This window comes from Dama dama, chromosome 24 (assembly GCF_033118175.1).
Source record: "Dama dama isolate Ldn47 chromosome 24, ASM3311817v1, whole genome shotgun sequence".
Taxonomy (NCBI): domain Eukaryota; kingdom Metazoa; phylum Chordata; class Mammalia; order Artiodactyla; family Cervidae; genus Dama; species Dama dama.
Genome location: NC_083704.1, coordinates 59380791 through 59402334, shown reverse-complemented (window position 1 = coordinate 59402334; position 21544 = coordinate 59380791). Strand labels below are relative to the sequence as shown.

Below are 21544 nucleotides of genomic sequence, written 5' to 3'. Positions count from 1 at the left end.
TATGAGTCATGCCTTGTAGGGCCACACAAGACGGAAGGGTCATGGTGGAGAATTCTGACAAAATGTGATTCACTGGAGAAGGGAATGGCAAACCACTTCAGTACTCTTGCCTTGAGAACCCCATGAACAGTATGAAAAGGCAAAAAGATAGGACACGAAAGACGAACTCCCCAGGTCAGTAGGTGCCCAATATGCTACTGGAGATCGGTAGAGAAATAACTCCAGAAAGAATGAAGAGTCAGAGCCAAAGCAAAAACAACACCTGTTGTGGATGTGACTGGTGATGGAAGTCAAGTCCGATGCTGTAAAGAGCAATATTGCATAGGAACCTGGAATGTTAGGCTCATGAATCAAGGTAAATTCGAAGTGGTCAAACAGGAGATGGCAAGAGTGAACGTCAACATTCTAGGAATCAGGGAACCAAAATGGACTGGAACGTGTAAGTTTAACTCAGATGACCATTATATCTACTACTGTGTGCAAGAATCCCTTAGAAGAAATGGAGTAGCCCACATAGTCAACAAAAGAGTTTGAAATGCAGACCTTGGGTACACTCTCAAAAACGACAGAGTGCTCTCTGTTCGTTTCCAAGGCAAACCATTCAATATCACAGTAATCCAAGTCTATGCCCCGACCAGTAACGCTGAAGAAGCTGAAGTTGAACAGTTCAATGATGACCTACAAGACCTTCTAGAACTAACACCAAAAAAGATGTCCTTTTCATTATAGGGGACTATAATGCAAAAGTAGGAAGTCAAGAGACGCCTGGAGTAACAGGCAAATTTGGCCTTGGAGTACAGAATGAAGCAGGGCAAAGGCTAATAGAGTTTTGCCAAGGGAATGCACTGGTCATAGGAAACACCTTCTTCCAACAGCACAAGAGAAGACTCTACACATGGACATCACCAGATGGTCAATACCAAAATCAGACTACATTCCTTGCAGCCAAAGATGGAGAAGCTCTATACAGTTAGCAAAAACAAGACCCGGAGCTGACTGTGGCTCAGATCATGAACTCCTTATTGCCAAATTCAGATTTAAATTGAAGAAAGTAGGGAAAACCACTACATCATTCAGGTATGAGCTAAATCAAATCCCTCATGATTATACAGTGGAAGTGACAGATTTAAGGGACTAGATCAGATAGACAGAGTGCCTGAAGAACTATGGACAGAGGTTCCTGACATTGTACAGGAGGCAGTGATCAAGACCATCCCCAAGAAAAAGAAATGCAAAATTGCTGTCTGAGGAGGCCTTACAAATAGCTGAGAAAAGAAGAGAAGCTAAAGGCAAAGGAGAGAAGGAAAGATACACCCATCTGAATGCAGAGTTCCAAAGAATAGCACAGAGAGATAAGAAAGCCTTCCTCAGTGATCAATGCAAAGAAATAGAGGAAAACGATAGAGTGCGAAAGACTAGAAGTATCTTCAAGAAAATTAGAGATACCAAGGGAACATTTCATGCAAAGATGGGCTCAAAAGGACAGAAACGGTATGGACCTAACATAAGCAGAAGATATTAAGAAGAGGTGGCAAGAATACACAGAACTATTCAAAAAAGATCTTAATGACCCAGATAACCACGATGGTGTGATCGCTCACCTAGAACCAAACATCCTGGAAAGTGAAGTCAAGTGGGCCTTAGGAAGCATCACTATGAATAAAGCTAGTGGAGGTGATTCCAGCTGAGCTATTTCAAATCCCAAAAGATGATACTGTGAAAGTGATGCACTCAATATGCCAGCAAATTTGGAAAATTCAGCAGTGGCCACAGGACTGGAAAAGGTTAGTTTTCATTCCAATCCCAAAGAAAGGTAATGCCAGACAATGTTCAAACTACCGCACAACTGTACTCATCTCACACACTAGCAAAGTGATGCTCAAAATTCTCCAAGCCAGGCTTCAACAGTACATGAAGTGTGAACTTCCAGATGTTTAAGCTGGATTTAGAAAAAGGAAGTGGAACCAGAGATCAAATTGCCAATATCCATCGAATATTCAAAAAAGCAAGAGAGTTCCAGAAAAACATCTACTTCTGTTTTATTGACGTCCAAAGCCTGTGACTGTGTAGATCACAACAAACTGTGGAAAATTCTTAAAGAGATGGGAATACCAGACCACCTTGTCTGCCTCCTGAGAAACCTGTATGCAGGGCAAGAAGCAACAGTTAGAACTGGACATGGAACAACAGACTGGTTCCAAATCGGGAAGGGAGTACGTCAAAGTTGTATATTATCACCCTGCCTATTTAACTTATATGCAGAGTACATCATGAGAAACATCAGATTGGATGAAGCACAAGCTGGAACCAAGATTGCTGGGAGAAATATCAATAACCTCAGATATGCAGATGACACCACCCTTATGGCAGAAAGCAAAGAAGAATCAAAGAGCGTCTTGATGAAAGTGAAAGAGGAGAGTGAACAAGTCAGCTTAAAACTCAACATTCAGAGAACTAAAATCATGGCATCCGGTCCCATCACTTCATGGCAAACAGATGGGGAAAAAAATGGAAACAGTGAGAGACTTTACTTTTATTTTTGCTCCAAAATCACTGCAGATAGTGACTGCAGCCATGAAACTAAAAGATGTTTGCTCCTTGTAAGAAAAGCTATGACCAACCTAGACAGCATATTAAAAAGTAGAGATATTACTTTGCCAACAAAGGTCTGTCTAGTCAAAGCTATGGTTTTTCCAGTAGTCATGTATGGATGTGAGAGTTGGACCATAAAGAAAACTGAACACCAAAGAACTGATGCTTCTGAACTGTGGTGTTGGAGAAGACTCTTGAGAGTCCCTTGGACTGCATGCAAGGAGATCCAACCAGTCTATATCCTAAAGGAAATCAGTCCTGAATATTCGTTGGAAGGGCTGATGCTGAAGCTGAAACTCTGATACCTTGGCCACTGGATGTGAAGAACTGACTCACTGGAAAAGACTCTGATGCTGGGAAAGACTGAAGGCAGGAGAAGGGGACGACAAAGGATGAGATGGTTGGGTGGCATCACTGTCTCGATGGACATGAGTTTGAGTAAGCTCCAGGAGTTAAGTGATGGACAGGGAAGCCTGGCACGCTGCAGTCCATGGGGTCACAAACAGTCGGACACAACTGAGCGACTGAACTGAACCGAACCTGGCTAGAGCAAGGGAACTCCCTGGCGGCTCAGATGGTAAAGAATCTGCCTGCAATGCAGAAGGCCCACTTTTGATTATTATAACCACATCTCACCAGGGACTTAGATAGCAACACAGGTTTGCTTATTAATTCTACACTGGGGCTTCCCTGGTGATGGTAAAGAATCTGCCTGCAATGCAGAAGGCCCACTTTTGATTATTATAACCACATCTCACCAGGGACTTAGATAGCAACACAGGTTTGCTTATTAATTCTACACTGGGGCTTCCCTGGTGGGCCAGAGGTTAAGAATCTGCCTGCCAATCCTGGGGACATGGGTTTGATCCCTGGCCTGAGAAGATTCCACATGCCACGGAACAACCAAGTCCATGTACCACAACTACTGAGCTGGCATGCTCTAGAGCCTGTGCTCTGCAATAAGAGAAGCACAGTAAGAAGCCGAAGTACCGCAACTAGAGAGTGGTCCCCACTTAGGGCAACTAGAAAAATCTCGTGAACAGCAACCAAGACCCACCCCAACCAAAAAAAAAAAAAAAAATTCTACACATGACAGGAATAGGAAGAGGCAACGACGAATAACAGAAATTGAGAATAAAAGATTCTGACCAACTGGAATGACAAGCCTATTTATCAAGATTACAATTTTCAAGTTGTTAAATGGCAGAAAGTGAAGAGGCTAAAGAGCGTCTTGATGAGGGTGAAGGAGGAGAGTGAAAGAGTGGCTAAGACTCTAAATATTAAAAAAAACTAAGATAATGGCATCCGCCCCCATTACTGCATGGCAAAGAGAAGGGGGAAAGGTGGAAGTAGTGACAGATTTCTTCTTGGGCTCCAACATCACTGCGGATGGTGTCTGTAGCCATGAAATCAGAGGATGATTGCTTCTTGGCAGGAAAGTGATGACAAACTTAGATAGTGTGCTGAAAAGCAGACATTACTCTGCTAACAAAGGTCCGTATAGTCAAGGCTATGGTCTTCCCAGTGGTCACCTATGGTTGTAAGAGCTGGACCTTAAAGAAAGCAGAATGCCAAAGAACTGATGCTTTTGAACTGTCCCTCAGATAGCAAGGACATCAATTCAGTCAATCTTATGGGAGCTCAACCCTGAATATTCGCTGAAAGGACTGATGCTGAAGCTGAAGCTCCAGGAGTTTGGTCATCTGATGCAAACAGACGACTCATTGCAAAGTCTCTGATGCTGGGAAAGACTGAGGGCAGAGGAGAAGAGGGTGTTAGAGGATGAGATGGCTGGATGGCATCAATGATGCAATGAACATGAACTTGGGCAAACTCTGGGAGATGGTGAGGGACAGGGAGGCCTGGCATGCTGCAGTCCATGGAGTCACAAAGAGTCAGACATGACTGGGTGACTGAAAAACAACACAATTTTCATATCTAGGGTCTTAAGTCTCAATCCACAAAAACACCTGGACAACCATGCAATCTGATGATACACTGGAGATAGATATATGGCAGACAGAAGGGTGTAGCTTCATGAGCCAGAGAGACATAAGTTCAAATCCCACATTTGAAACTTCCAGCCACACAACCTTGGGCAAGTCATTTATCTTCTCTGAGCCTTCCTCATCTGTAAGATGGGAAACCATCTGCGGTGCAGAATTACTGAGAGGATTCAACTAGAAAATGCATGAATCTTACACATAGGAGGCACTCAAAAAGAAGATACCATCAATAAAACACACACCCAAAACATGGGGTTTCCATGTTTTCCATTTCATTGTTCCTTCAGTAGACACTGGTAGGATGTACCAGCTGCTGCTGCATAGTCACTTCAGTCGTGTCCAACTCTTTGCAACCCCACGGACTATAGCCTGCCAGGCTCCTCTGTCCATGGGATTCCCCAAGCAAGAATGCTGGAGTGTGTTGCCATTTCCTTCTCCAGGGGATCTTCCCAACCCAGGGATAGAACCCAGGTCTCCCACGTTGCGGGCAGATTTTACTGAGCCACCAGGAAAGTCCTGATGTACCAGACCCTGTGCTGAATTTCAGGACTCAGTGGCAAAAAGCCATGGTCCTTGAGTTTAAGGAGCTAACAGTCTCAAGGGTAAGACAGACCAGGAATGACAATACAGCAGGTTACAGGTAAAATGAGCACCGGTGTCTGGTGTAAGCATTTGCACCGGATGTAATGCAAGGAGGAGGGAGGGACAGCTAAATTAGCCTAAAGAGGCAGGGGTGTTCCCCACAAAACCCTCAGGCCCAGGCTTTTAAGAGAACTGGCAGTGGACTCTCAACAAGGGCACCACTTGACGTGCTGGGTGGGACAATTCTTTTTCATTTGGTGCTGGCCCCACACACTGTCTTTCCCTACTGTATGGGGTTCTAGAGGCAAGCATACTGGAGTAGGTTGCCATGAGCGCAGCCATGAGATTAAAAGACACTTGCTCCTTGGAGGAAAGCTGTGACAAATCTAGACAGCATATTAAAAGACAGACCTCACTTTGCTGACAAAGGTCCGTATAGCCAAAGCTATAGTTTTTCCAGTAATCATGTATGGGTGTGAGAGTTGAATCATAAAGAAGGCTGAGTGCCAAAGAATTGATGCTTTTGAACTTTGGTGTTGGAGAAGACTCTTGAGAGTCTCCTGGACAGCAAGGAAATCAAGCCAGTCAGTCCTGAAGGAAATCAGTCCTGAATATGCACTGGGAAGACTGAAGCTGAAGCTCCAATACTTTGGCCACCTGATGCGAAGAGCCAACTCGTTGGAAAAGACCCTGATGCTGGGAAAGATTGAGGTCAGGAGGAGAAGGGGATGACAGAGGATGAGATGGTTGGATGGCATCGCTGACTCAATGGACAAGAGCTGAGCAAATTCCGGGATATGGTGAAGGGCAGGGAAGCCTGATGTGCTGCAGTCCATGGGGTCACAGGATCAGACACGACTTAGCAACTGAACGACCACCACCATCACACATTGCAGAGTGCCTATCAGCCATGGCACCCTCTTAAACACAGTCGTGCCTGTGGTTATATCACGAAGTAAAACAGCTCCCCCCTCTTCCAAACGTCCTCTGGATGGCTAGGAGAGGGCAGTGGTCGGTGGCAGCAGCCCAAGCCAGTCCCGTTGGATGAGGAAGGTTATGCTGGGGACTGGGGACACTCCGGGCAAAAGGAGAAAGCTTGTCTCAGTTCCACATCTGCAATTCTGGTAACACTCAACGGTCTCTGCACAAGCTGAGAATGTTCTTATCCATCCACGTGCCCACTGTCTGCTTAATTCCTCTTTTCCCTTCAGATCTCAGCTCAACCATCATGAGAGGGGAGCTTTCCCTGACTCCCTCAACTCCTACTCAGGTCAATTTTTCTGTATCCGCCTCACAAAGGGCAACACCACCTCCCCTCCAGAGTACACGTGCAGTGTGAACGTCAATCTTCCCTGCTAGAAGAAAAGCTCTTTGAGAAAGGCACTGTGTCAGCTTCTCATTCTCCTCCATCTATCGCTGTTTCCCCAGCGCCTGCCTCAGTCCTAGCCCCTGACAGGGGCCCAATAAATACTTCCTGATGACTGAGTCTATGAACAAAGGAAACAGCACGGTCCATTTCAGAACACACCAAGAGTTCTGTGTGGTGAGAAGGCAAGGTTCGTGTGCCACGGGAGCTGGAAACCACGCCCGTAAAGTAGGCAAATGCCAAATCACAGAAGGCCTTCCATGAGAAGCTACTGACTTGTATTTTAGCAAATACTGGAGGGTTTTGTTTGCTTTGTACATTTTGGGAGCACACAGCATATGGGATCTTAGTTCTCCCACCAGGGACTGAACCCGCCCCCACTGAGGTGGGAGCAGAGTCTTAAGTACTGCACTGCCAGGGAAGAACCGCAAAGACCTGTATTTTCAGAAAGGACACTCCGAACAGTCAGGGCCAGGCTGCTGAGACCAGGCAACCAGCTCAGAGGCCGGGCAGGACACAGGCAGGAAGTGAGAAGGGGCCTGATCTGAGGCAGGGGGAGAGGAAACGCAAATGATAAAAACGTGTCCAGTCGGTATGGAGGGAGGAGAAGCTGTGGAACTCTGACAACTGCCAGGCTGGGAAGGAGGACGGGAGGCATGGTGTGAGCGGGAGAAGTCCAAGAGGACGCGCAGGGCTCTGCCTGGAATGAATAAATACAGAAGGGGAATGAGCGAGAGCACAGACAGGAAGAGTCGCAGGTTTGGAGAGAAGATGATGACCTTAGCTTGGGACTCGCTGAGACGGAGGGCTCAGGAGAGATCTGGACTCAAGAGCCTGAGCAGAGGTCACTGGCCCCGGGATTAGAGTTTACGCTGTGCATGAGATGAACGTGAGTATGAGACAGGGCCTTGGAGAAAACCAGCATTTAAGGGACAAAAGGAAGAAAAGAGCCTGCAATGAAAACTGAGGGGAAACAGCCAGAGACAAGAGTTTAAACCAGGAGTGCTTTTTCACAAGTGAAGGGGTAGTATCAATGTCAGGCGTACTGAGAATGCAAAAAAGAGAAGGAAGGGAAAAGAGTTCAGGGGTTCTGGTGCCACCGAGGCCTGGTGACTTTGAGGAGACGGTTTGCGGGGAGGGCTGCTGCAGAAGTAGAATTTCAGTGAATGCTGACTTCAAGCAGCAGAGGAGGCAACTTGTCTGAGAAACGTGGCTGTGACAGGGTGGAGCAGAGGTTAATGGGGGGTGTTTTATTTTTGCAAAGATGAAAGTATAAACGGGGGGATGGATAGTAAACGGACGGGTTAGTTAAACAGGAAAGAAGTGGGAACAATGATGGGAACCAGGTCTTGAGGAAAAGGAAGTGATAAAGGGATCCCGGCACAAGTAAAGGAATTAATCTTAGAACAAACACCATTTTTTCCCCCACGGAATCAGAATAAAAGGCAAAGCGATAGGGTCGGCTGGATTTAAGTTTGTAATGATACAAGCTGAGGAGCCTTGACTGGTGGCTGCAATGCAGTGAAGTCAAAAGCAACACAGGCGGCTGGGAGAGGGACGAATATGTGAGAGATAAGGAGGGATGCGTAGACAGCATCACACTGACTCTCAGATAGTGTGACTGTGTTGACAGCATGAAGTGTCCATGACGAAGCCGAGCAGAGCCGTGTGGGGTCTTGGGTTACGGCAAGGACAGTAAATACAGTGCTGTTCCACATGGCCAGACTCCTGGAGGAAAAAGGACTTGCTTTCTATGCCACACACTCACGGAGAGATTGACACATAGGGACAAGTTCAAAGGAGGGTAAGCAGAAAGAAGGTGTGAAAACCCCAGAGGTGATCATTCTGAGACCAGGTAGACCGGCTGACACCCAGCCCGCCGTGACCATGGAGATGCACGTTGCCAGCCTGGCGACAGAGCAGCACCTGTTGGTTCACCCTTGAACACCCTGTGGCCACAGGACTGGAAAAGGTCAGTTTTCATTCCAATCCCAAAGAAAGAAAGGAAAAGCCAAAGAATGTTCAAACTACCACACAACTGCACTCATCTCACACGCTAGCAAAGTAATGCTCAAAATTCTCCAAGCCAGGTTTCAACAGTACGTGAACTGAGAACTTCCAGATGTTCAAGATGGATTTAGAAAAGGCAGAGCAAACAGAAGTCAAATTGCCAACATCTGTTGGGTTATAGAAAAAGCAAGAGAGTTCCAGAAAAACCTCTACTGCTTTACTGACTATGCCAAAGGCTTTGACTGTGTGGATCACCACAAACTGTGGAAAATTCTTAATAGGTGGGAATACCAGACACCTGACCTGCCTCTTGAGAAATCTGAATGCAGGTCAGGAAGCAACAGTTAGAACTGAGCATAGAACAACAGACTGGTTCCAAACTGGGAAAGCAGTACATCAAGACTGTATACTGTCACTCTGTTTATTTAACTTAATATGCAGAGTGCATCATGTGAAATGCTGGGCTGGATGAAGCTCAAGCTGGAATCAAGACTGCCAGGAGAAATATCAATAACCTCATATATGCAGATGATACCACCCTTATGGCAGAAAGTGAAGAAGAACTAAAGAGCCTCTTGATGAAAGTGACAGAGGAGAGTGAAAAAGTTGGCTTAAAGCTCAACATTCAAAAAATGAAGATCATGGCATCTGGTTCCATCACTTCATGGCAAATAGATGGGGAAACAATGGAAACAGTGAGACTTTATTTTCTTGGTCTCCAAAATCACTGCAGATGGTGACTGCAGCCATAAAATTAAAAGATGCTTGCTCCTTGGAAGGAAAACTATGACTAACCTAGACAGCATATTAAAAAGCAGACATTACTTTACTGACAAAGGTTCCTATACTCAAAGCTATGATTTTTCCAGTAGTCACATATGAATGTGAGAGCTAAACCATAAAGAAGGCTGAATGCTGAAGAACTGATGCTTCTGAACTGTGGTGTTGGAGAAGATTCTTGAGAGTCCCTTGGACCACAAGGAGATCAAACCAGTCAATCCTAAAGGAGATCAGTCCTGAATATTCATGGGAAGGACTGATGCTGAAGCTGAAACTCCAATACTCTGGCCACCTGATGCAAAGAACTGACTTACTGGAAAAGCCCCTGATGCTGGGAAAGATTGAAGGCAGGAGGAGAAGGGGACGACAGAAGATGAGATGGTTGGATGGTATCACTGACTCAATGGACATGACTTTGAGCAAGCTCCAGGAGTAGGTGATGGACAGGAAAACCTGGCGTGCTGAAGTCACAAAGAGGTGGACACAACTGAGCAACTGAATTGAACACTGTGGGGCATTACTTACCCTAGAAAAAGCAGGCAGGACCGGAAGAAAGGAGGAAGGCATCAGAGAATCTTATTTCAATGGGCAAAAGAGGAAGACAGAGGTCATTCTGACTTTCAAATAAAATCTCTGAGGTCAAGGATACTGTTCAAACAACTTATCATTTTTATTTCCACGTAGAGGGTTCATTCTCCCTCCTCAAACCCCAAAATCCTGACTCCCTCAGCATCATCCAACCAGTTAACCAGTCCAGCAAATCTCACTTCCTTGTCTCTTGAATCCACCCACCCCTCTCCATCCCCACAGGTGCTCCCTTGGTTCAGGCCCCCCTCCTCCGCAACAGTGCCCTGACCAGTCTACCTGCCAGTCCTTCCTGCCCACTCTAATCAGCACATCACCGCCTGGCTAATTTAAAAGAGATGAAACCACGTCACAACCCTGCTTAAAATTCCTCAGGGCTCTACTCTTCACACCCACACTTCCAAATAAAGCTTCTTAACATGTCTTAACATAGCAATAGTAACTGCAACAGTTTACTGTTTACTATCTACTAGTGCCAAGTGGCGGAGAAGGCAATGGCACCCCACTCCAGTGTTCTTGCCTGGAGAACCCCAGGGACGGCGGAGCCTGGTGGGCTGCCGTCTATGGGGTCGCACAGAGTCGGACACGACTGAAGCGACTTAGCAGCAGCAGCAGCAGCAGTGCCAAGTGCTAACATCCTCTAATTCACTTCTCACAGCAACCCTAGAAGATGGGTTAATGTCTGCCCTTTATTTTTGTTCTGGTTTTTTTTTTTTTGGGGGGGGGGCGGGATGTTTGGCTACATCATGGGGCTTATAGGATCTCAGTTCCCTGACCAGGGATTGAACCCCAGGCCAAGGCAGTGAAAGCCCAGAATCCTAACCACTAGGCCCCCAGGGAACTCCCTATTTGCTCCTTTTCAGATGAGGAAACTGAAGCTAAGAAATGGAGTGACCAGCCCAAGCTCACAAACTAGCTCAGTGGCAGAGCCAGACATGGCACACAAGGACCTCAGCTTCCAAAGTCTGCACTCCTCACGCTATCGCCCACACGATCCTTCATGACCGGGCTTTCCAGAGTCTCCTCTTCCACAACTGGGCCTTCCAGCTTGAGTGAACTACTTGCAGGTCACTCACTGGACAACCTTCTGTTCATGCCACTCCCAATGTCTGGGATATCGTCCCACCTCCCTGCCCTTTTCACCTGACTAATCCTGCTCATCCTTTAGGACCGAAGCCTACTGATGCCTCAGCCTGACCTGCGAGCACCCTAAGTCCGCCAGCAAACCCCTACAACAGTTTCATACTGTAGTGTTGCTAGCTCCTTGACTTTGAAAAAAAACAAATTAACTCGAGGACAGGGATGTCTACCTTACTCACTTTGGTGTCCCCGGCTTGCAGAGCAGCGCTGGGTGTGCAGCAGCAGCTCGATCAGTACTTATACTTATTCTCTACCACGAGAAACTGGCTGGAACAGAAAAAGGACCCTGCGGTTGCACGTGAGCCCTGCACTCAGCTCCTTAAAGGGTTTCAACATCATGTCACACGAAGGGAGGAGAGGAGTTGGCCAGAAAAGACGCGCCCGTCACAGCGAAACCGGGGAAAGCCAGGAGGGAGAGAGCCTAGGCGTCCTGGCCCCCGTATTTCCACACAGGATGTTCAGAGCACTCGCTGCCAGCGGACAGGCGGGAATTACTTCGTTAATTAGCAAAAAGTGCTTCCTAGTCGTTAGACTCCGGGATGAACCAGCCTGCGGGGGACGTGACCGCAGACAGAAGGCGAGAGCCAGAGTCGGTGTGTCTCCCTGGAGGAGGGAGGCCCGCCTCTTGAACGAGGCTTCTCAGACCCGCCGTGACCCTCGACCTCACCGCCGAGCTCACCCCTCAGTCCCAGGGCTACAGAAACCGACCTCGCAGGACCCCTGTCCTCCTCAACGGCGCGGCTCACTTACCGCCGCCCAACTTCCGGCAACCGCGGCGCTGTCCGCGGCGCGCGGACCGATGACGCAGTTGCCCCGCCCCCGCCGGCGGGGAGGGGTGTGCGCATGCGCACAAGGATCCGCTGGCCCAGTGAAGGAGCCCCTAGCACCTGGCGAAGTGGGAGGAACTTGGGCCCTGGGGAAGGCGGGTCATCAGGAGGCTGGTCACGCCCCCTTGGTAGAGCCGTGAGAGAGCCTTTCTCTTTATCAGGGTTGGCAATGTGTATATATGTCCCTCAGGCTGTTAAAAGTGTCCCTCCGCCCCTCTAGTGATTTGAGGATGACAGGAATTATCACTTCCATTTTCCAGGCAGCATTTCATTTTGTATGACAGGGACCCTTAGGGAGTCACGTGTGGAGAGACAGGCCCTTTTTAGTGCATTAAGTGAAGTGAAAGTCGCTCAGTTGGTATCCGACTCTTGGCGACCCCATGGACGATATACAGTCCATGGAATTCTCCAGGCCAGAATACTAGAGTGGACAGCCTTTTTCTTCTCCAGGGGACCTTCCCAATCCAGGTATCCAACCCATGTCTCCCACGTTGCAGGTGGATTCTCTACCAGCTGAGCCACCAGGGAAGCCCAAGAAGACCGGAGTGGGTAGCCTGTCCCTTCTCCAGCGGATCTTCCCGACCCAGGAATCAAACCGGGGTCTCCTGCATTGCAGGTGGATTCTTTACCAGATGATCTACCAGGAAAGCCATTTGGGTCCGATGAAAGTCAATAGTGACCAACCTCTTCTTTCTAAACCAGGTATTTTTCTTACAGCTTCCTGGTATCAAGAGATAAAGTTGTTCATTCCAAATTGTTTATTGAGGGTATGTTATGTTCTAAGCACTGGACAGTGTTAAAGACACAGCAGTGAGTGTAAACTTAACCTGACATATAAGGCCAGGACTCTAATGTAACTCTATAGAATACTATTTATTGATTATGTATCATATTTCCATGGTTTCCCATCTCTAATCATCACAAAGGTCCTACAAGGTAAAAATTATATCATCCCCATTTTACACATGAAAGAACAGAGGATAGGAAAAGTTTTGACTCTTTGAAGGTTAAAGAGCGTTGGGGCTATGATTCTAATGGAAACATATTTGACTGCCAAATAAGAAAATAAATCCAGACTTATTAATGTGCTCAGTCACTCAGTCATGTCTGACTCTTTCCAACCCTATGGACTGCAGCCTGCCAGGCTCCTCTGTCCATGGGATTCTCCAGGCAAGAATGGAGTAGGTTGTCATTTTCTTCTCCAAGACTTATTAAGGAGATACTTTATTCGGAAGATTTATTGCAGAGGGTGGGGGAGTGGAGGACTACAGCAGTGTGGAGACAACGCCAACCAAAAGCTGTCTCATTCAGATTAGTAGCTCAGTCGTGTCTGACTCTCTCTGACCCCATGGACTGCAGTATGCCAGGCTTCCCTGTCCATTACCAGCTCCCAGAGCTTGCTCAAACCCATGTCCATCAAGTCAGTGATAGCATCCAATCATCTCATCCTCTGTCATCCCCTTCTCCTCCTGCCTTCAATCATTTGAGCATCAGGGTCTTTTCCAATGAGTCAGTTCTTTGCATCAGATGACCAAAGTATTGGACCTTCAGCTTCAGCATCAGTTCTCCAATGAATATTTTGGACTGATTTCCTTGAGGATTGGCTGGTTTGATCTCCTTGGATTACAAAGGATGCTCAAGTCTTCTCCAACACCACAGTTCAAAAGCATCAGTTCTTCAGTGCTCAACTTTCTGTATGGTCCAACTCTCACATCCATACATGACTACTGGAAAAACCGTAGTTTTGACTATATGAATCTTTGTCAGTAAAGTAATGTCTCTGCTTTTTAATATGCTGTCTAGGTTGGTCATAGTTTTTCTTCCAAGGAGCAAGCATCTTTTAATTTCATGGCTGCAGTCACCTCTGCAGTGATTTTTGAGCCCAAGAAAATAAAGTCTATCACTGTTTCTATTGTTTTCCCATCTATTTGCCATGAAGTGATGGGACCAGATGCCATGATCTTCATTTTTTGAATGTTGAGTTTTAAACCAGCATTTTCACTCTTCTCTTTCACTTTCATCAAGAGGCTTTTTAGCTCCTCTTCACTTTCTGCCATAAGGGTGGTGTCATCTGCATATGTGAGGTTATTGATATTTCTCCTGGCAGTCTTGATTCCAGCTTGTGCTTCATCCAATCCAACATTTCTCATGATGTATTCTGCTTATAAGTTAAATAAGCAGGGTGACAATATGCAGCCTTGACATACCCCTTTCCCGATTTGGAACCAGTCTGTTGTTCCATGCTCAGTTCTAACTGTTGCTTCTTGCCCTGCATACAGATTTCTCAGAAGGCAGATAAGGTGGTCTGGTATTCCCATCTCTTTAAGAATTTTCCACAGTTTGTTGTGATCCACACAGTCAAAGGCTTTAGCATAGTCAATGAACCAGAAGTAGATGTTTTTCTGGAATTCTCTTGCTTTTTCTATAACTCGACAGATGTTGGCAATTTGATCTCTGGTTTCTCTGTCTTTTCTAAATCCAGCTTGAATATCTGGAAGTTCTTGGTTCATGTACTGTTGAAGCCTGGCTTGGAGAATTTTGAGCATAACTTTGCTAGCATGTGAGATAGGTGCAATTGTGTGGTAGCTTGAACTTTCTTTGGCATTACCTTTCTTTGGGATTGGAATGAAAACTGATCTTTTCCAGTCCTGTGGCCACTGCGGAGTTTTCCAAATTTGCTGACATATTGAGTGCAACACTTTCTCAGCAACAACTTTTAGGATTTGAAATAGCTCAACTGGAATTCCATCACCTCCACTAGCTTTTTTCATAGTGATGCTTCCTAAGGCCCACTTGACTTCACTTTCCAGGATGTTTGGTTCTAGGTGAGCGATCACACCATCGTGGTTATCTGGGTCATTAAGATCTTTTTTGAATAGTTCTTCTGTGTATTCTTGCCACCTCTTAGTATCTTCTGCTTCTGTTAGGTCCATACTGTTTCTGTCCTTTATTGAACCCATCTTTGCATGAAATGGCTTCCCTGGTGGCTCAGACGGTAAAGCATCTGCCTACATTGCGGGAGACCCAGGTTCGATCCCTGGATTGGGAAGATCTCCGGAGAAGGAAATGGCAACCCACTCCGGTATTCTTGCCTGGAAAATCCCAAGGAAGGAGGAGCCTGGTAGGCTACAGTCCATGGGGTTGCAAAGAGTCAGACACGACTGAGAGACTTCACTTTCACTTTGCATGAAATATTCCTTTGGTATCTCTAATTTTCTTGAAGAGATCTCTAGTCTTTCCAATTCTGTTGTTTTCCTCTATTTCTTTCACTGATCGCTTAGGAAGGGTTTGTTATCTCTCCTTGCTATTCTTTGGAACTCTGTATTCAGATGGATATATCTTTCCTTTTCTCCTTTTTTTTCACTTCTCTTATTTTCTCAACTATTTATAAGCCCTCCTCAGACAACCATTTTGCCTTTCTGCATTTCTTTTTCTTGGGTATGGTTTTGATCATCACCTCCTGTACAAGGTTACGAACCTCCGTCCATAATTCATCAGGCACTCTATCTATCAGATCTAATCCCTTGAATCTACTTGTCATTTCCACTGTATAATTGTAAGGGATTTGATTTAGGTCATACCTGAATGGTCTAGTGGTTTTCCCTACTTTCTTCTATTTAAGTCTGAATTTGGCAATAAGGAGTTCATCACCTGAGCCACGGTCAGCTCCCGGTCTTGTTTTTGCTGACTGTGTAGAGCGTGTCCCTGTTCTCAGAAGGAGTTATCTGCTGACTCAGGCTGTGTGTGTGCTACATTGCTGCAGTTGTGTCCAGTTCTCTGGGACCCCATGGACTGTAGCCCACCAGGCTCCTCTGTCCATGGGATTCTCCAGCAAGAACACTGGAGTGGCCTGCCATGACCTCCTCCAGTGGATCTTCCCAACCCAGGGATCAAACCCACGTCTCTTATGTCTCCTGCACTGGCAGGCAGATTCTTTACCACTAGGCCACCTGGGAAGCTCACCTTGGGCTCTTGTTGTTCAGTTTTTCAGTCACTAAGTCATGTCTGACTCTTTGTGACCCAATGGACTGCGGGATGCCAGGCTTCCTTGTCATTCACTATCTGCCAGAGTTTGCTCAAACTCATGTCCACTGAGACGGTGATGCCATCAAACCGTCTCATCCTCTGTCACCCCCTTCTCAGAACTTCTGCCCTCAATCTTTCCCAGCATCAGGGTCTTTTCCAGTGAGCTGACTCTTTGCATCAGGTGGCCAAAGTACTGGAGCTTCACCTTTAGCATCCGTCCTTGCAATGAATATTTAGAATTAATTTTCTTTAGGATTGACTGGTTTGATCTCCTTCTGGTCCAGGGGACTCTCAAGAGTCTTCTCCAACACCACAGTTTTGAAAGCATCCATTCTTCAGCACTCAGCCTTCTTCAAGATCCGACTCTCGTATCCCTACATGACTACTAGAAAAACCATAGCTTTGACTGCACAGACTCAGGCCTACTGTGTGTCAAAATTAAAGAGACTGGAAAAATGAGAGGAGTTTAAAATTTTGTTGACCAGCATTTTGTTCTATTGATCAGTGGAAACCAGTAGTTCAGGGAATCTTTTATATGGTAAAGAATAGGAATTCAGAAGGACTGTGTGTCGCCTTGCCCCAGGTACCCTAGTGAAGCAATCAGGAATCTTCTGTAGGTCCTACGGGATGAGGTGTTTCTTTGCAGTAAACCATTGCCAGAGGACAAAAGAGTTGGGAGATTTCTTCACCATCCATTTTTTTCAAGAATGCAGGGCTCAGGTAGAATTCAACGTTGTCATCTCTTTCCACTTTATCAGGCTGCTGCCCTGCCACTGCCCCTCAGACTGCATGTGTCAGTCATACTAAACTAATTCTGGTGTTTAAAGCACACTCTGCTTTCATGTCTCCATCCCGACAATATCCTCTCTCTCTTTCTCTTAGTCTCCAAAACACAGTTTTGAAATGTGTTTGAATCTTAGGCAAAATATTGATGGAGAAAGAGTCCATACTGTACAGTTCCACTTGCAGAAAGTTCTAGAAACAACAAAACTAATCTATAGTGACAGAGTCACTTCAGTGGCTGCCTGGGGCCTAAAGGAGAGCATTATCTGCAAAGGGGCGTGAGATTCTTTCTAAGGTGATAGAAGTCTTCTATATCTTGATTGAGATGGAGATGACATGGGTGTACACATCTGTCAAAACTTATGGAGCTCTGCATTTAAAATAGGTGCATTTCACTGTATACATTGGGCTTCCCCAGTGGCTCAGCGCTAAAGAATCCGCCTGCAATGCAGGAGCCGCAGGAGACTTGGGTTCGATCCCTGGGTGGGGAAGATCCCCTGGAGTAGGAAACAGCAAGCCACTCCAGTATTCTTGCCTGGAGAACTTCATGGACAGAGGACCCTAGCGGCCTATAGTCCATGGGGTTGCAAAGAGTTGGACACGATTGAAGTGACTGAGCACACATGCATTACTGTATATACTGAATGTAATAAACTTGGTTTAAAAAAAGATAAGTGGAGATGTCACCTCCTAAGTGAAAATGTGCCTGACACCCACCTACCCCTGAGTTTCGGTTAATTAAGCATCTATGAGGCTGAGTTGAATGTAGTTCTTTATAAGATTTCCTCTGCTGGACTTCAAGATCCTTGTAATGCATCTTTTTTTTTTTTTTTTTTTTTTTTTTTTTAGAGTTTCTGCTCTGCTCACTGTGATTCCTACTCCTCTGGAAACTGTTGGTCCTCTGCCCATGTTGTGCCAACTGGCCCCCACCTCCCTTTAGAGCTGATTGCAGCAGAGGTGGATATAAGACGATTCTTCACCCTAGCTTTGGACTTTTGAACTGATGCTCATAGCAAGTAGAGATAGGAATGATTCATATAAGTCAATGGCAACATTCTAGTGGGAATGTCCTCAGATTCTGGTTGATGAGGTTCCAGAAACTGACTTGGCTTAAGCCTTTCAGAAGTGAGGTCATCCAGTGTTCCTGGATTCCACAAAACATGCCAGTAGCCATTCACAAAGTTTGTTTCTGTCACTTGCAACCCTGTAGTAGATCCATGGGGTGGAAACCATATCTGACATGACCTCTATTGTCTCCTAAGGCCTGATCCCAAGGACTGGCCCAAGAAGTGCTCAAAAGCATTTGTTAAATTATTAGATGAGGTCTGGGCATCCCAAGTAGATGGTCACCTAGGTCACAAATGTGGCCTCCATGTTAGCAGGGAATGGGGTGAGGCTCAGAGCAGATCACCCCCAGCTCCCCAATACTGGGGAGGCAGACCCCTGGGGCACCAAGATGGTGAGCCTCAAGGAAGATGCATGACCAGGAGCCATAAAAAGACAGAGAACATTCTCAGACATAGTGGGGCAGGGAGGCCCATTACACTTATTCAAGACCACAGTGATCCAAGTCAGTGTACCTTCATCACTTCTCTTACGGCTCAGCTGAGGACATCACACTTCCCTGCACAATGGGAACCGTTGCACAACCTAGGTTTTGTAAGCCCAAGAAATTGTGGCATGATGTGTTGGCAATGTAGGTCTTAGCAGCATTGTTTCTTTACAGCTCTTCAAGTGCATCACAGCCAGGAGAGCCCATAATCTCCTTCGCCTTGCCCTTGAGACTTACATTTCTCTTCTAGGAGACCCATTTTCAAAAGAGAGGCAAGCTATTTTCTGCCAGCTAAGTAACCGAATGACCGATCTATCAAATGGCCAATCGGGAGACTCATGGATTTTTCTGAACAGATATTTTGTAAGTGTAAGCAAATAGCGTAGGGGGTCCCCAGAGAAAGAGAACCAGGCATGGGTTTCTTGACATAAGAGAAGCTATTTTTGGCCTTAGTTATTTTGTGATCTGAGCCCGGCCACAGTGCTTATCATTGAACAGGTCTCAGTAATTAATGATCTTAAGGGAACAACAACAACAACAACAACCCCTGCAGGAACACCTTGACTGTTATCAAGCAAGAGAAGTAATGATAAGCAAAAATAATATCTGTTGTAAAGATTCCCAGATTTGTTTCAATGGTAAATACTAGCCTGAAGCACTTTCTTGAGCTGCTCTGCAGAATTTAATTTGCACCCCCCACCCCACTGCCCCAGGAGCTCAGCCACCAGATCAGTTGCAACCTGAAGGATGATGATGTTGACCTTTTCTGATTCTTGGGACCTCAATCAACACCCAAGCTCCTTCATGAATATGCAAACAACCATAGCTTAAATCTTCCCCAATTTTGCTGTTGGGAGACACTGCCTTGGGAAAGATCTCTGGTGTTCTCCTTACAACAAGGAATAAATACTTATTCTGCACAGAATAAATCCTTCCTTCTGCTCTTGGGTTTGGTTGTGTCTTTTGGCTCAACATGCACCAAAAGGCAAACCCAGCCTTTGCAGTAACGTTAACTTAGCAATGTCAAAAATCTATGGCAATTTCTACTGGATGGAATGGGTTTGCAAGCTTTTATAGATTTATATGATGATGTAATTGATGGTTTTCATATTGCCTTCAGATTACAAAGAAAGCTGAGCACCAAAGAATTGATGTTTTTGAACTGTGGTGCTGGTGACGACTCTTGAGAGTCCCTTGGACTGCAAGGAGATCCAACCAGTCCATCCTAAAGGAAATCAGTCCTGAATATTCATTGGAAGGACTGATATTAAAGCTGAAACTCCAATATTTTGGCCACCTGACACGAAGAACTTACTCATTGGAAAAGACCCTGATGCTGAGAAAGATTGAAGGTGGGAGGAGAAGGGGACAACAGAGGATGAGATGGTTGGGTGGCATCACCGACTCGATGGACATGAGTTTTAATAAGCTCTGTGAGCTGGTGATGGACAGGGAAGCCTGGTGTGCTGCAGTCCATGGGGTCGCAAAGAGTCGGATATGACTCAGTGACTGAACTGAATTGAACTGAAGGATGAAAATAAATGCTAAGGATGAGTTTATTCTTCCTTTGAATATATTTAAGCTATGAACACATTAGTGAAGAATATATTCTTTTATCCCCTCCCCTTTTAGTATAAAATAAGCCTGAATTCTAACTCAGGGAAGACAATTCTTTGGGGGACTAGTCCACCTTCTTTTTGGTCCATTGGCTTTCAAAGTAAAGTCAGTATTCTTTGCTCCAACAACTCATCTCTTGATTTACTGGCCTGTCATGCAGGAACAGTAGGAGCGTGGACTCAGTAACATGCCCACCTCCCCTGGTTTCCTCTTGTTTTGACCCATTGTTTTCCCCACCTCACCTGCAGTCCCCTCTCTGCCACTTGGCCTTTTCCTGGAATAGCAGTGATCTGGGGACAAAGCATATTGAACCTTCCTCCACATGCAGCAGTGAAGAAAAACAAGCATCTGTTACTCTAACTTAACAACTTGGAGAAAACTGCTCTTAAAAAGCTCATGCAACATGCATTGTTGTAAACCTTGTAAGTTGTTAAAAAGAAGCCAATATTTGGTAAGCTTCACACACTGGTCAGTGGAGGAATTGACTTCAAGCTCATCAGCTTTAAGTCCATAAAGAGAAACCCAAGGGGGTGGCTTCTTTTTAATCTAAAATGTGTAATCAAGTTCTAATCTATAACCAAGGTCTCTAACAGCCTTTTCCAAGAAGGCATTTATTTTCGTATTTGGAGCAGGGAGCCTGGTTTCAACTGGATTTTGTCTAAGTCATCAGCCACTAATTCTTTCTTGAGTGGGCTAGGGCTAAGTTACATCTGCACCCTAGTCCACTGCCTTTCATGAATTCAACAGTTAATTCAATCATCCAGAGAGTTGGAGGAAGAACAGGTTGATACCATGGAAAGGAAGCCCATTCCAGAATCAGGTCTTAGACTCGGTTCTTATTAACCCCTCTGTGCTATGGTTTACCTATTTGTAAAACCACAGAAATCTGCCTCACAAGGTTGTTGTAAAGATTAGATAAAAGTGGTAAAGCACGAAGTATATGCTCAGTACACTTTAAAACTCCGAGTCCCCACTGGGTACCATTTACTCTGCAAGCCCCGTAAACACCATGCACAACAATGCATGGAATCTTGTTTTTTATGCTCTGGAAAATTATACTGACCATTTTTATTCTTGTCAGATTCAAATCCAGATCTCGTTGACCAAGGTCTGAGCTTGTAACCACTTGGCTTCACTAGTTGCTTCAACTGTTCATCAATATCAGTAATGGGTACTTAGCCATTTGCCTGCGTGGGGTGGTCTTTAGAAAGACTTAAAAGTGCTCCTTGGTCTGGAGGGGACCCAGGAAGCAACTCTTCCTGGTTTCTGACATGGAAAAAGTCTCTTTGGCTCCCTCCAGTTTTGAGGGAGGAGAGCTTTGGGAGGTGCAAAGTAGAGAGTGAAGCTTGTTATAAAAAGTAAGTCCTTTTCTAAAGACATTTACAAATATGACCAGAAACAAAAGGGAAACCTTGTATCAAATCTTGTAACATTTAACATTACATTTCAGTTCAGTTCAGTTCAGTCACTCAGTCATGTCCAACTCTTTGCAACCCCATGAATCACAGCACGCCAGGCCTCCCTGTCCATCACCAACTCCTGGAGTTTATTCAAACTCATGTCCATGGAGTCGGTGATGCCATCCAGCCATCTCATCCTCTGTCATCCCCTTCTCCTCCTGCCCCCAATCCCTCCCAGCATCAGGGTCTTTTCCAATGAGCTGACTCTTCGCATGAGG

General features: G+C 45.7%; 1 protein-coding gene across 12 annotated transcripts in view; it reads right to left on the bottom strand.

The window, feature by feature from the left end:
* Window positions 1-21544, bottom strand: part of ATG7 (autophagy related 7) — a 410364-nt gene that overhangs the window by 293630 nt on the left and 95190 nt on the right. For 7 of the 12 annotated variants that reach the window (XM_061128855.1, XM_061128854.1, XM_061128853.1 and 4 more), the window contains exon 1: window positions 11812-11874. The exons of 2 other annotated variants lie outside the window; for them this stretch is intronic. The gene's annotated coding sequence lies outside the window, so the exon portion shown is untranslated. Of the gene's footprint in view, window positions 1-11769; window positions 11875-21544 lie in introns of those variants that run through there. 3 more of the 12 variants (XM_061128850.1, XM_061128849.1, XM_061128851.1) reach the window with 3 other exon arrangements.